Raw genomic sequence first — 11,720 nt, 5'->3', positions numbered from 1 at the left:
CAGGAATTTCAGGCTAACCTTTCCACTGGTTTCCCTCTCTCTTTGGAGGATTAGTAGAGGGGGAAAAGCTTCACCAAACCATGATTTTTCATGGCAAATTACACAGGAGGCTTAGAGATACTCAAAGCATCACACAGGAGAAGTCCAGGTGCAAATAAAATCTCCCCTAGAGGTGCTCCTCACTTTGATTTGCCATGTCCTGAGTGATGCCCAGCAACCCTTTTGACAGGTTCCAGAATGAGATCCTGCAGTGCAGTGAGGCTAAGCCAGGGCACAGCTGAAATCACTGCTTCAGTTGCCTCAAACAGTGAATTTACATTTAATTTCCATGTGCTATACTGAAGTTTGTTACAACCTAGTTCTGTGTTGCTAAGATCGGAGACAAAAATAGGGATAAACCCCACACTGAACCCAGCTAAACTAGAAATAGATTTTTTTGTTAGCTGCCATACCTCAAATTTATTTTACCTTAGTATAATAATCACGATCCAGGCATGGAGTTTTCCAGAGGAGAATGTTATGCTACCAAGAGCAAGGCACTGGAAGCTTTACATACAGTAAATTTCCATTATTGACAACCTTTGGGTTATTTTACCAGCTGCACTTTTTTGCTTTCCCCAGACACTATCAGATGGCAAAAAATTCACTGCCCAAATAGCAGCAGCAATTAATTCTGTGACTAAAAAACAACAAAACAAAACAAACCAACAGAAATCAGTCAAACATAACGATCCTTCTGCCACAAACAGGAAAATTGAATGTCTCTGTGATTCAGTGATTTGCCTCAGCAGTGTCTGTCCTCACTCTGCCTTTTCTCTACCTTCAGCTCCAAACTGTTTTTGAACCATTTCCCCAGTGCCAGAGTGGCAATGCAAGGCCAGAGAGGAGTGAGATCACTGAGCATTGATTACAGCAGCCACTGGAGCCATATGTTGGGTCCTCTGCAATCAACACAGTTGATTGTGATGCACAGTTGGTGCATTCCCCACTGAAATTAAAAAAAAAACCACCAAAATGTGTCTCTGTAAGTGTAGATGGAAAGAGTAAGAACAAGAGATGGGATGAAAGTGAGAGCAAGACACCAGTTAGGCTAAAATTAGCTGTATGTGGCACAAATCCTGACCAATCCACGGGCTGTGAGAAGAAAATAAATTCTGTCACTGCAAACAAAAGTAAAATCCAAATAAAATTTCTCTTTAAAAAGTCAAATTGTTAGTTTAAATGCCCTGTAAGAGGAAACACTGACTGGCCTCACTGGGCCAGTCTCTAACACTGTTAATGAAGCTGTGAAGCTGAGAGGTAGCAGGGACAATATTTGATGTACTAACATGTTCATCCAACACTGGCTCTGTTTTTCTAAGGAGAGAGTTGCCATGGAGCATCTTGATGGGATCCAGCAAAGTCAGCTGTGCTGAGCACTGAAATCCTGGCAGGATGGATTTATGGGTCTGCACTACCCTCACCCACACAAGGGTTTACCTAAATAAAGGCATTTATTGCCCACTGATCTTTCTGCCAGTGTTTGTATTTGTGCAAATCAAGTGCAAACTTTAATGGATCAGAACAACAGAGCTTCAGCATGTTTAAAATGATAACAAAATCTAAGACACAAAGAATCAGGTTCCAAGCAGATTATCATCACCTTTCACTCGTATTTTCTATCATGCCAATTGGGAAGAAAAATCAGGAGGAATTTTGCAGTGAGATATATTGCAGTAATTGGGTAGATTTATACCAGACAATGCAGCATGTTAAACAGAACAGTTCTACTGACACACCAGTCTGCTAAATGGCAACAGGAACCCCAGAGCACTCGTCCTGCTCTCTTCCATTCATCAGTGGAATTAGTTTTAGCATCCCTGTATCTAATTACTGCTTTTCACAATCAATATCTCCTTTCTTAGACAGCATAGAAATGAAGAGTAGATCAGAGTTCAGAGATTTCAAAAACCCTGTCTGATCTCACAAGACATTGATAAATAGGTGAGTTTAAATCAGACATCTATTCTTACCCTCATTACTGAAACATTAATATTCATTCAGCAGGTTTTGCATTACAACTGCAAAATTTACAGAAGTATTTTTGCCTTAATTATTTTTTCATCAGCCAAGGTAGATAGTTGCAATGAAGGAAAAAATAGTGTATCTATGGCAATCTACAGGAATGGATGCTGTGTTTTCTGTCATCTTCTGACAGTGAGACTGAACCTCAACTTGTCTGACACAGAGGAGAAATACACTTTGTGTTTTCTGAAGTGAGGTTTAATCCTGCTCATGAAGGGAAACAAGACCAGCTCTTAGCCCCAGTTCCAAGGGGGTTGGATTAACACAAATCTCTCCATATGTACTAACCTTGCAGCATTTCAGGGCTGCACCAGCCACGTCTGCATCACCTGAGCAAGGTCCCTGGATCAACAGCACAAGATGTAGATCTTCCATGGGTTTATTGTGTTGATACCCATGAACAGCACAGCTCCCAGCACTACAAAACCAGGGAAATTGTCTCTCTTCAGAGCAACTCTAATTCAGCTCCTCTTTCTCCTCCTCAGTTCAAGGAAGGGTCAATGAAACCTCTTCATCTTGGTAAACACTTGCCTAGTCTGTGACTCAGGCACTGCAATACAAAGGTAATGTGATATTACCCCATTGGCACTCTGCTAAAAATGGCACTGGAAGAGTTGTGTTCAAGCAGAGTAGAGACCTTTTTACTTACATCACCTGGGTATCCCATCTCTGTGCTACTCTCATCTGAAGTTCCCTGGCTGGAGACTGTTCAGGGCTTGATTCACAGCATTTTAGCCACAAGCTGACACACAGAGATTGGCTGAAAATCCACTGATTAAACAGCTTCAGTTCTTCCTCTGCCAGGCAGCAGCACAGAACGTGTCTGCTCACTGCTGGCATTCCAATGTACCAGCAAACTGCTCTGCACCCTCCTAAAACCAAAGGTGTGGGCTTGCTCTGAATCAAAGCGCTGCCAAAGAGCAGAAATGAACATTAAAAAGTGCATAAATTACATAATGCTCATATAGCTGCTAATGTCATACACTTCTTTTTAACTGCCTTTCTGATCTGGCTTCGAGTGGCAGTGAGGGAGAGTTGTTGGGATCTGGTGGCTAATAGATGAGCTCTGTCATGTTCCCAGGGGGAAAGTGTCTGGATGCCAAAAGCATTATTCAAAATTATACCTTGTTCTTGTACATGTGATTATCCTGCCACAAGCAGTGCAACAGCTGTCAGCCCTCTGAACCAGCAGGCCCAGGCTCTGGGGAGATGTTCCTCCCACCTGGAGAACAGGACACCTTAACCTCCCCACGGCTGCTGTGCCTCAGCCCCTTAAAATCTGCTTTACTGCCTTCTTCCTTCTCCAGAACGAGTTCAAACACTCCTTCACTGGGTCTCTCTATTACAGATCACTTTTCCAGACGTTTTAATTCACATTTCATGCCTACAGGAAACTTCTTCCCCTAAGTCTGCAGCCAAGGACTATTCAAAGCATACCAAACAGAAACACAGAGAAACACATCTCTGTATGAATCCAAGGGTTCAACCTTCACATGCCAGGCTTTACCAAAAGTTATTGTCTCCTTGCAGGCTGTGTGATCTGCTCTGCTCCCTGTCAGGGCCACAAAGTCTGACTGACCTCCTGCTCCTGAGCCTCTCTGACCAGCAGCGATGGATACTCACTCCTGCCCTTCCTCTAGACAAGGTTTCACATAGTTAATTGTCCTTCCCCTCTCTAACCCTTAAAACGTTTTAACTTTGGGTAAGTGACTGCCAAACACATCTCCTCAGGGGCTCAGCCATTGTTCCCCTGAGCTGTTTACTGAGATCTCTCATCTCTGACCACTGTTGAGTTTCCTGTTTGCTCTTCCTGACAGTTTTTTGGAATTCAATCCCCTTTGCTTAGAATGTGAAACGGATAAAGTGGAATACAATTACACCAAAGGAAAAAAAAAAAAGCAACAATCTACTCTCCATAAATGCTCCTCTAAATTCAGATATGTAAATTATGTTGTGTTTAGAGAAGCCACAAGTAGACTGCAAGAGGCAGAGGAGAAGGTGTGTAGATGGATCTTTTATCTCCTGGTGCTTCAGGGGTAACTCCTCTGCAAGCTGCTCATCCCCCAGGGATGAGCAAAGGCACAAACCTGACAGGACCTTTTTCCAAGACTGAGACCTACAAACCCCAGACACAGACTGTGACCACTGAAAGGATGAAATCAAGGAGTCATACTCACACTGTCGTTGCTTCCTTTGTTGTCCTCATACTTTGTCTCTATATGAATGGAGAATTTGGGCAAAAAGGAACACTGCAACAAAAGAAAAATATGTTTGACATAAAAAATACACCTCGTTTCATCTGCTGACACATTCAGTACACACTGCCTGGTATCAGCTTGCTTATTTTTTTCAGATAACTTCAAGAAAAAGAGTAAATATTCACAGAAGTGCAGAGGCTTTTATGATCCTGGAGGGTTTAGAGATTTGATCTAAAAACTGAATACTCTAATGAAGGTGTAAGTAAATCAGCACAGACACTCTGGAATAACTAGATACAATTGTCTCCCTGTGCCCAAGAGTGTGAATGTCCTGAATGCCTTGTTATTAATGCCATTCACTCAGATCTCAAGAGCAGCTCCATATTCCCCATCACACATCAGTCCATCCCCCATGGAAAACAACCCAAGGACACTCCACCAGCTGCAGGTGCTGACCAAACAGACAGCAATGCTTCCATGTGTGAGGGCTTTGGGCAATTTTCAGGGAGAAATTAATGCCAGTGTAATTGCATATTAATGAAATTACCATGGATTATGAACTGCTGTGGAAACTCCGTTATATTAAGTCCAAATTAATCTTTAGGTAATAAAAATACAAACAAATTCAGAATGCTCAAATGTTTTTCTTTTAAATATAATATTTCTGTATTTCCTGGGAATACATTTATTTTTCTGTGGATTGCTTAGCTTTGTTGGTTTATGGAGACTAGAATTTTTAACACTAGACAACACCATTCCAGTGGAAAAAAAGACTTCAAATATCTTATTTAGCATTTCACAGTTCTTCTTTCAAAGCAACTTCTCAGGTAGGCGACAGAGCAGCTGTCTAACCAACCCTGAAGGAGTTCACCACCTTTACTGTTAGTCACCAAGTCTTTTCTTGAATTAACTGCCAGTTCCTTGTAAGAGGCATCACTAATCCCCGTGGCTAAAGGCTCTTGAATGTGCTGTACATGCAGGTTACACAACGAGGAGGTTGTGATGCCTCAGTGCTCACACTGCTCTTGGCCCAAGTTTGGGCTTGATAACTTTGGGAGAGTTCTTCAAGGGAGGGACTGATGCCTAAGGAGGAGGATTTGGGAGACCAGGTGTAGTGCAGCACAACAGCAGTGTGAAGCCAGATCCTTGGAGGCTGCAGAAAATACATCTCTCCTTCCATAGATACCACCCAACAGGTCATCAGTCGATCTCCTGATCACAGGATAGCCAGTGCTCAATAAACACACCTAGAATCAACCTTTGGTGAAAAAAAAAATAATGAGAGTTTTCCCTAAATAAGGTTCTGGTGCCATGAAAGGTAAAACCCTCTTTGTGCTGCTGATCTAAAGCATGGCTGCAGTTTCAGAGGAAACCCTGAATAAAGCCAAATGCCAGATTTCCCTTTTACCTTGCTATTAAAAATATCTGCTCCTTCCAAGCACTGTCTGCAGGTTACCAGCAACGAGTCAGGTCACACACTGAGGTGTCACCATCTCATGCACCAAACTGAGGCTGCACTGGGCTGAGCTGGAGCAGCTCAGTAAACCACAGCTTGAGCCTAGGTGTTGATTCCTGTGACCCAGAATCTAAACTCCAATTAAAGCAAGAGATCTTCTAACTCTCTATTTCAAAAAAGAGACACTAAGAAATGACTAAGACTCTTCAGAGTAGTACAGAGGAATGGGAAGTACAGTTTACCTCAAGACACCTCCTTAGAGAGCAGCCACTTTCTGCAAAGCCACCCACAGGGAGCCTCTCTGGGTGTGAGAACTGCAGCAACCTAATTTGAGATTATAAATGGCAACATGGATTTACCCCAAGTGAAAACTCAAATTCACCAAAAAGTCCTCCTCTGCAAATCCATCTCCCAGAAAGCCAACTGCCTGGCAGCCACAGCTCCCACAGCTCTGGGGGGTCTCACTGGCTTTCAGGAACACTTAGCAGGGTCCAGGATTCTGAACATTTCACAGAATGTGTCTCATGATTCATCAGCTGCACTCTGAGTAATTGGCAGGGAGCTCTGGCAGAACCAGAAAACTGTTGATGCATCATTGAAAAGACCATTATTCATCATGCAAAAAGTTGTTGGTTTTTCCCCTCCTTTAGTGGCCTCGTATTTACTTAGCTGGGGATTAAAATTGTTATGCAACAGTCAGAATCAAACTGGGGAGGGAATAGGAGGTAATAAACCTTTTAGCAGATTTTTTTTTTCAGCTGAGCACCACTCCCAGTCTGCTCTGCCTCCCCCAGGGCCTGTGTTCTTCCAGCACAGACCTGGCTGCGATCGATCCGAGCACACACAGTGCACAGGGCACTGTCTCCACTCTCCATTTCACCACCTCTGCAGCTTGCAAGGTTCCTCTTTGGAATAAAAACAGTGCCAAATTCAATCTTTAGCTTGAAATTGAACTTAAGTTGTACACAATAGTACAAAACCTTCAGAGTCCCAGGGTGTTCAATGGTAAAGGTTCCTTTGTGCAAAGCTCTCAAAGGAAGTGTCTTCTAAATTGTCACCTCCAGATTTTTAGATGTCTTACCAACTGCTTTAAAATTTGTTCTATTCAAGTATACACCTGTGACACTCAACACCAAGAAAGGGGAATATTCAGGGGGGTTTGCTGTTTGTTTTCTTACACTTTCTATATTTGGCAGCTCAATTTTGGAAGGACCAGGAGAGGTTTAAGGCTCACCCAGTGCAATAACTGACCAATTCCCACAGGTGAGCAGGAACATTTCCCCACGAAACAAGGGAAGGAAAGCAGCACACAGACAGCACAGCCTGCAGTTGCATTTGCAATTCCCCACATATAACCTCTTGAAAAACGAAAGGCCTATTTTTAGCATGATGATTGATTAGTGTTGCCATAGCAATAAGCAACACTTAGAAGAACAGGGTAGAACCCAAGTGTGCCAAACACTTGCCAAAGTCTTAAAGAGACAGGCAAACACATGCAGTGTGTGAGTGGTTTCATGGGGAGGGCTGTCAAACTAACCTTGCCTAGCAATTACACCCAGGGTGGCTGCAGGAGTTATTGGAGTTGCCAATAAACATGGTCTGAGAGAATTTCCTCTACCCTCTGGAACCTGCTTTGTGTGAGTGATGCCACTTCACCAACACCATTGCAGCTGCTTTCATTTCCCATGTGCCTTCTGCCTGCAGAATGTTCTAAAATCTGCTAGAGACCTCAGCCTTGTGCCTCACTTCTCCTGCTCCTGGTGAATATTAATCCACAAGCCTTGGCAGATATTTTTGTACAGTAAAAATGAATCCCAGCTTGTTTTTAAGCACCACCAGCACATCCCCCTTGATCTTCACAAAAAAGCCCAAGGAGGCAAACACTTCATGTATATGTTCTTTCTCATCTCCCACCACTTCTCAGTCTGATGTTTTTTTTTAATCTGGTCACATTTACACTATTTTGGCAACACAGGTGGAACTGGATCCTTTACAGAGCAATGTCCATGGAGCCTAGAGGTAAAGAACAGTGATTGCTGCAGTGAGTGAGACTGGCCAAGCCAAGTCAAGTCTTTGTTCATAGAGTCACTTCCAGACATCCCTTGAATTCCAAGTTTTGGGGCACTGTTTTGGCACAGTGGGTAACAACATCACTTCTGTATTGAAGATCAACAACCTGGAAAAGACAAATGGAGTTCCTAGTTCTCCATAACAGACAAAGGGGACATGGGAAGTGGAATATTCAAAGGATTTTGGGAAATGGGCACCATGTTACTGACTCCATTCCGAATGCTGCGGAGCACTCAGAGCTCTGTGTGACACGGGTCACTCACAACACCAAGTGGCATCAATCAGGATGACAAGGTCGTAGAGAATCAACGGAAAGGGCAGGGCAGGGTGATGACAGGGTTTGGAAGATGTGACTCAGTGAGGGAGGAGAATTTGGAAAGCAAGATAAGCACAGGAAGGAGGCAAAGAGCAAAAGAGAAGAGCTGTTGAGCGGAAAGAGGAAGAACAATAAAAAAACAGGGCTTGAAAACAAACGAGGGAGAGGAACTCATAAACCAGCTGAGAAAGAAAATCACTGTTTGTATTACATACAATAACTCGAAGATGAAGCACTGACTAACAAGTTGCCTCCAACCACTATGAAACTCTTCTCTCTGGCTTTGCCTTCCCTTAGGACCTTTCTGTTTGATCCATGGGAACAGTAACCTGGTTATGGATGGGGAGCAGAAGTGAGAAGCAGCATGCACAAGTGGAAGTGACAGTCCCATCAATCAGAGAGGCTTTAGATTGCCTTAGAATAAATAGTGGTGGAAAAGGGGAATTCTCCCAAGCAGTGTGATTTACTTGTTGCAATGGGATTAAGCTACTAAACAAGAACACAGGTTAGCAGCTTTGAAAAAATGTAGTATTTGGTTTCTATAAATACCAAAGAGGTCCTTCCTTCTGCTAGACCCTCTGAGGGAAACAAGTGTGTGTTTTGCCAGAGCAATGGCACCAGTTAGTCATGGGGAGGAATTCTGGTAGTACCTTTGCATTAGACTCTAATCCTGGTCAGAAAGAGAGAACACAGGAAAAAACTCTACAGCAATGTTTATCTGAGACAACTATTTTCCTTCTCAAATCATCTCATTATAAAAATAACAATTACAGAAACATTCCTTCCAGATAATTTCCTTCATGGATAAACTGGCAACTGACTAGGTGAGGCACAAAACATGTCTCTTCTCAAAAGTAATCAGAAACCAGCAGGTCAGGAATGGAACAGTTAGCAACTCACTCTGGGGCTTTGACACATACCAGATGACATAATTTCATTTTCCTCAGCCATTTGCTGTAGAAGCATTAATGTCATTGTGATAAATCATCAAAGGGATTGTTGTCTCCTGCTTTCTGTTCCAGAACCGTTTTTCATAAATATTCTGAATTTATACCCTCCCCCACAGTTCATTTGAGCCATGCTGAAGGAATGCTCCTGCTCCTAGCAGAGGGCAAACCATGCCATTTCACAGTTTATTTTGCTGTATGGAACTGTGAAACTAACAACTGGCCATAAATTATGCACATTAAAAAAATAATCTATCCAGCTGTTTTTAAATTTCAGCCCCAGAACTGGAATATTGCTAACAACACTGAAGCTGTTCAGGTCAGGTGACAAAACCATCTGAAATGATCCCTGGTAAACACTTGAGCTGCACTTTAAAACTCAGAGGAGTTTGCTTAAATTCTATTTTTATTTTTCCTAACCACTTTGCTCTCCAACTCAATGATAAACTTCGTTGGGCTCCTTTTCAGTGTACTTCAATCCTATGAAGTTTTGTACCATGGTTTAGTCACCAAACATTCGTGATCAGATTATTTGCTTGCTCAAGGCTCCTTTCTTTTTTTGTCCAGAATCTCTACTGTCACTCCAGCAGGTCAAATGGATATTTGCTCTGTGCTGTTTATTGTCTAACAATATCCCAGTGCAGGTAAAGAAACACTTCTATGCAATTCTTTTCTGTTTTGTTTGCAATGGAGACAGGTTTGCTTTCTAGTTAATTATTTCTCATCTAGCTGGACAACTCAGAAAAAGAACAAAGCCTCCTGAAAGTTCACTCCTTCTGGTCCACTATGAATAGCAGAAATGTTTTTCACTAAAGACACATATTTGCAAAGGCTGTGATAAGCTGGAACTCCAGTGGCTGTGCAGGGCATGTTTCTTCCATCCTCTGAGCAAAAAAGGCCCCAGCCCATGCCTAGCAAAGGAATTCTTCCCAAAGCCAGTGACACCCATTCCCTGGGAGCAGGTGTAGCTGGGCAGGAGGCACTTGCTGGTACCCAAGTCCTCATGGAGTGGAATTTGTTGCAGTTATTTCTCGGAGCTCCCCCTCTGCTGTACCCTAAAGTATCCCAAATTTATCATCTTCACATCAACCTAATCACCATATTAAATGACCTTATAGATAAAAAATTAAACATGTATTTTAAACAAGGTATCTTGCCAGGTTTCTACCAACAAGGTCAGACCCAAAGCAGGCCCTGTTTAACTTGAGACTTCCTCACACACAGCCCTGAACTAAATACAGGAATATCTTCTTCCCTAGACAGTGCCCCCAGAGCTGGATGACTTCCTTTGGCTTCAGCTCCCAAAGTATTTTTTGACTTCCTCCTCCCTCTCAGTGGCAGCAGGAAGCTTTCAAGGATTAGCTGCAGCTCTGATACAGCACTTCTTGGGACAGTACTCGTGTGTCATCTTCCTGCTAGGAAGTCTTTTGTGCTGCAGCTTTGCCGAGGAACAGTTGCAAATGGTCCTCTGACATTGCATCACTTCACATATCTCACACCACAAAAGCATCACTTGTGCAATAGTTCTGCTAAGCTCATTATCTCAACTGTGGCATTTGCTTTACATGCTATGAATAAGGTTGTCAATACTTGGTGGCAGACCTGCTGTTGGCTGTCAGATTTAGGGCTTTGCTGTGTAAAAAACATCATTCCTTAAAGCAGATGTCAACTGGACCCAGATTATACAGGACTAACACCATTTCCATCCCTGTTTTCATGCACCCAATCACTCTTGGCTTCTTATACAACTGTTGCAGAGAACAATATACTGGAAATTCTTGTCAATGCCTGATGACCATTTTTAGTCAGGTGCCCTAATTTCAGGTCCTTAAGAAGATCATATCCATGAATTCCACAACATTTCACAGGAGAACCAGATTGATGAAGTGATTCCATGTTGCATCTCTGAGTGCTGATGTATGGGCTTGACTGCAATTTCTCAACAGCCTTCGTGTTTGACAACTGAAAAACTTTCAGACTATCAGCAAGATTCAGTTTGCTGTTCACATCCTCTTCCCCACCACTAACACACACTGAAATAGCTCTGCTGAGCCTTTAAGGTCCTTCTCTCTACTGAGAGTGGAACTCACAAGGTTAATAAGGTGTGAACACACCACACAGCAGTAGGTACTTGACTCGATAAGATTATGCTTTATTTATCCAATTACTGGCCTGCTTTAGAATCAGTTTTCCTTGAAATGAAGCTCAATTTAACTCTTACCATGTCCCACAGACCCTTTGGAGGGAATTTACTATCTTTAAGAAAAGGGTATCCAAGCTATTTTACATATTTTGGGCAATGCCTCTGAATTTATTCTTTCTGTCAGAATTCTCCAGTGACTACAGAAGACCAAAATTCAGAGAAATATTCCAGACAAGGACAGGAATTATTCCCAGTGGTATATTTAACATTTCTGTTCTAGATTCAACAGTTTGAGGCAAAGGCATTATCTGTTTTTCATGAAGATAAATTCATAGTCTATCAGCTCCATTAAAACATACTTGAGATTTTTGTCTGCAGTAGTTTCCCTCATCTCATCCCAGCGTTTCTAGCTCTGTTTCCTTGCACCATGGTGAGTAATTAGTCCCCAGCTCCCCTAGGCAGTTAGTCTGTCACTTAGTGACTGCTTTGCCTACCTTCTGCATTTGTAGACTGATTTAATTTTTCT

General features: G+C 42.5%; 1 pseudogene across 1 annotated transcript in view; it reads right to left on the bottom strand.

Annotated features, from left to right (window-relative positions):
* The window catches only part of LOC103802783, a 34,484-nt pseudogene that overhangs the window by 16,927 nt on the left and 5,837 nt on the right, over positions 1-11,720 (bottom strand). The window contains exon 4 of the transcript XR_624752.1: positions 4,242-4,313. The product of XR_624752.1 is annotated as a cytoplasmic phosphatidylinositol transfer protein 1-like (transcript). The remainder of the gene's footprint in view (positions 1-4,241; positions 4,314-11,720) is intronic.

This window comes from Acanthisitta chloris, unplaced genomic scaffold (assembly GCF_000695815.1).
Source record: "Acanthisitta chloris isolate BGI_N310 unplaced genomic scaffold, ASM69581v1 scaffold13825, whole genome shotgun sequence".
Lineage (NCBI taxonomy): Eukaryota > Metazoa > Chordata > Aves > Passeriformes > Acanthisittidae > Acanthisitta > Acanthisitta chloris.
This window is presented reverse-complemented; position numbering and strand designations above follow the sequence as displayed.